The 4,484-nt window shown below is 33.5% G+C and overlaps 1 pseudogene; it reads left to right on the top strand.

Annotated features, from left to right (window-relative positions):
• The first annotated feature begins 1,707 nt into the window (after positions 1–1,707).
• On the top strand, positions 1,708–1,843 carry LOC141559296 (U6atac minor spliceosomal RNA; annotated as a pseudogene).
• The last annotated feature ends 2,641 nt before the right edge of the window (positions 1,844–4,484 follow it).

Raw genomic sequence — 4,484 nt, 5'->3', positions numbered from 1 at the left:
ATTACCTATATGATGTGTGACTGGATAAGTTTCTTAACCTTTTCAGACCTCAGTCTACTAATCTGTTAAATTAAAGATTAGGCCCAATCACCTCTATGATCCTTTCTAATTCTATATCTATGATGCTCTGAAACATAATTCATCATTACACATTCTTTTTTAAGGCCCAACAGATTTTCTACAGTGGTTTTTTTTTGTTTGTTTGTTTGTTTTGTTTTTTGGTATTCTACTGAAGAAACAGAATTGTTACAGATTAAGCAAAATTTAAGAAAAAAAACTTACAGATTCTCTTTCTTTCTTTTAAAATAGAACACTAAAATTACTTATACTAATTCCTAGAATTCACAATTCTCCTAAGAGCTCATCCTGTTTTTTTGAGTTACATATTTTCTGGGGGTGAGGGGGGCAAAGGAATCTGGTAGTATTTATCTTATCTTTAATAAAATAAACTTGAACCAGGTGAACTTGTATCTGTACCTAAGTCATTTTTTAAATAATAAAAAGTACAAGTTCTGGCATATTATTGCTTCCTTTTATAGTGTTATTAGAATATGCTCAGGGAAATCATCATTTGTACAAGGCACCCCCACCCTCACTTCATATTTAATAAGTACATAGAAAAAGTACTTCCTATAACTAGCTAGTTCTTCTTAGGGAAGCTATTGTTAATTCAGCAAAGTTAAGCACACAGTGAAAACTTGGATGGAATGAGTTCCTGACTCAATTAAAAACCAGTTTTCAAAATAATCATTTGTTTGTATTCACTTGATTGTTATTTCAGGTTTGTTATATCCCCTTTCTCCCCCACCCCCAAGCCCTCCCTACCACCATTCATGTATGGGGACACAGTCCTAATCTCAATTTTCATCTTTCTTATTCATCTTTTAAAATATTATGAAAGGTTTTTTTAATGTATTCTAGTCTGAAACCTTTGGACTAATGTAAGAAAGAAACCCCCATTATTCTTTGTTTAAGGTTCTCTTCTCAAGTAATGTTCTACTTCTCTTGTTTTGACAAATTTCAGTAAAATTCTTTCCTTAAAGCTATTAGACGGTGACTGAGCAAGGGGCCTAGAGAATGATCTTCCACTCAGAATGGTAGATATTTTCCCAATGTATTGAGGGAATTTCGATAAAGATAAATTACTGTATTAGGAGTTTTAGGAGTTTTTAGCATTTATAGGTGCTATGTGTGCCTGTGTTCATAGCTAAAACGGTTAAAGGAAGAATTCAAATCTAAAAATCTCCTGAATCCAAGTCTAGTAGTAGTTGTTATATACCATATTGTGCATAGTAGGTTCCTAATAAAAGTTTTTCTAAAATGAACTGAATTGATTGCTTGAATGGTAATTATAGTCATGGTAGGTATAGTTTGTGATTTTATTCCATTAATCTTTGAGCTATACAAAAGTCAAGCTAAATATTAAATCTATATTTTACCTTTCATTGTGGAAAGTAAACTGAAACTGGATTCAGAACACAAGTTCAGATTCTTCCTCAGATAACTATTAGCTGTGTCATCATGACTGTATCACTTACTTTCTTTTATTCCAGAATGACATGCTTGGGGCAGGCATAACCCTAACACACCAATGGGTAAGAAGCCTGTTAACTACCCATAATCTGCTTTAGTCCATCTGCCAAGATGGTTTTACAAGGATGTGGCCTTTGTACATGCTACAACTTCTTGGAGCCATAAGTAAGAGATGGGTATTATGAGAGTAAAAAAAGTTAGCACTCCCCTTTGATCAAGGTGGAAGAGGTATTACTAACCTTTGTAACACATATGTGATTAAGGCATTGCCACCTACTCTGTGATATTTAACTATGATCAGCTGTTATATTATAGGGGTATTCCTTAGGAATTAGAGTATCTTCATAATTTTATATAGTTCATCATTTACTACTGGTGTGCTTCTCATTCTGATTTTTTCAGTTGATTATCTTAGTCAATTAGGCTTAATTGTATGTCAGAAAAAGAGCATTTTAATATTATGCATAATTGGGAAAAATTAACTAATTAATTGATGCCACACACACACCCATACACAAGTCTGTGGAACACTCTCCTGAAGGCACAAATAAAGTGTGGAAAATGGAGGTCAAGTGTACATTTAGCAAAGAGGTAACATGGCTCCTAGAATACTATTTCTGGAGTCTTCAAGGTAATCAGTCCCCCTAAAGATAGTGTAGTTGTTTGCTTGTTTTTTGTTCCTTTGCTTGTTTGTTGTTTGTTTTCTAGGATATTTCTAAAGACTTCAACTTGTATAGTTTATCCTTGGCTCCTCCTGTTTCTTTTTGCAATTGCTGTGCTTAGCACTGTACTCAATACATACTAGATGTTTTAAAATGTTTATTTATTAATTGACTGGGACAAACCCTTCTCTCAGCTATTCAGGAAATACCATTATACCAACAGAAAACAGAAAGCATTGGTTCAGGACAAAAGCCACTTTCCATGCCATTATCTCTTAAGGAGTCAAGGTGCTCCCAGGTAACATCCATGAGTTGCATGCTTCCATCCTAACACTGATTATATAAAAAATTCTCACAAATAGTAATGAACTAACCCATTTATTCAAATTGATAATGAATAGAAATGAGAGAAATTATGCAGATTTAAAATACAAAACAGTGCAAATTAGCTCTACTTGTAGGAACCATATGTCTTAACTCAAACCAAGAAAAAGCTAGGGGAACACTCCCCAAGGCTCTATAGAGGCCAGCTGAAAATCAAGGGTATGCTTAGGAGTTAGCTTGCTCTACAAATTTTCTTCTTGCAATTGGTCCCGATAAGAGCCTGGAAATGTATTCATTCTCTCTCTTAAAGGAATCAAAATTGGGAGGACAGTGAAATGTCTTCAGTAGAAATATGATATAATGAGGAAATGGAGACTCAAAGAAGAAATTGACTTGTCCAAGATCACAGTAACTTAATGGCATTTCATTTAGGACATTCTGCATTCTATCAAAATTGGACTACTATGTCTTTTCCTGTATTCAATTACTTACTTTCAACACTCAGAAAAAAGTATTCAGTTTCATTTTTATATTTTAGGCATCCTTTAAGACAGGTCCATTGGCACAGCTTTTCCCAAAATGCCTGCTGAGAGAATTCTCTTCCTATTCAGAAATTCCTACAAAATTCCTGGTATTTTATACTTATTAATGTATATGGCATATGCTCTCAGTAGAGAATATATGAGATCAGAGACTGGGCTATTTTCATCTTTTAAAAAATATTTAAAATTTCTAGCACAATGTCTGATATATAGGAAACACCAATAAAGATAAACAGAGACACAGACAAGAAAGACTGAAAAGAACAATTGAAAGACAGAGAGATCTGAGAGAGATAGACAAAGATAAAGACTGAGATAGAGTCAGAGAGAAGAGAGACATACAGAGATAAAGAATCATGGACAGAAAGATGGACAGAGAAGAGTTCTGGTCAGACTTTACAGTTCCAGTTCACTAAACAATCTCCTACACTCCCAGGGAGAATTTTTCCTCTATAACATAAAGCTAAGCATATGCTTAGCTAATATGCAAAGCCATCAGACAAGTGGGTGGATAATAAAAATTTGTGCAAATGAATTGGATTATGTCTTCATATGAATATTCCTACATCTAGAGCAGCAAGACAGTGGTTAGACTAGAATAAAATAACGTACTTATTGGAAAATTGGTGCCAAATGACTTGGGCACAAAAGAATTCCATAAAATCTTTTTCTTCTATTTTGAGTGTTTTTCACTTGAAATTTTATGTTTCCTTTGATTCTTCTCTTTCCCTCATCTTCCATAGAATCAGTTAATAAGTTCTGTTATTTACATGTCCATAACATATTGTCTTCTCTATTTTCTATCCCAACACAACTCAACTTTTTAAGCCCTCTTATTACCTACTAAAGTTAATCAATAGCAATTTAATTCTCTCTCTTATCCAAACTATTCATTTGGCTTCTTTGCTCATATCATCTCTGTTCTCAACATCCCTAAATATTTCCTTATTATCTAATAAGGAGAGTTCAGATTCATTTTACCTGGCATTCAAGCTCTTCACAATTGATTTTTCCACTTATCTTGTCCATATACTCTATGTTCTATGCAAGTCAAATTAGGAGCTATATCCTGAATATGACCCAGGTATTATAACTGTAAATCCAAACCCACTTTCTTCTCCTCCCCATTCTACATAATTTTTCAAGTCTAACTTCATGAAAATAAAATTTGATCCCCTTCAGAGAATTGAACTCAACTTCCAAAGACAGATCAGAAATTAGAAAGGAAGAAAAAGGGAAAAGAAAAAAAAATTCCAATTAATAATCATTTCCTTAGATCAAGATCCTGCCTTATCTTAGATTCATTTTCTTGCTTGAATAAAAATGATCCCATCAAGTATTTTGCCTACAACATAAACCATTCACCAGTTATGTTTATTTGTCTAAAATGTCTGATTTGGAGTACTCTAAGCTCCTGATAATG

Source organism: Sminthopsis crassicaudata, chromosome 2 (assembly GCF_048593235.1).
Source record: "Sminthopsis crassicaudata isolate SCR6 chromosome 2, ASM4859323v1, whole genome shotgun sequence".
Taxonomy (NCBI): Eukaryota; Metazoa; Chordata; class Mammalia; order Dasyuromorphia; family Dasyuridae; genus Sminthopsis; species Sminthopsis crassicaudata.
Note: the sequence above shows the minus strand (reverse complement) of the source record. Positions and strands in the feature narration are given on the sequence as shown.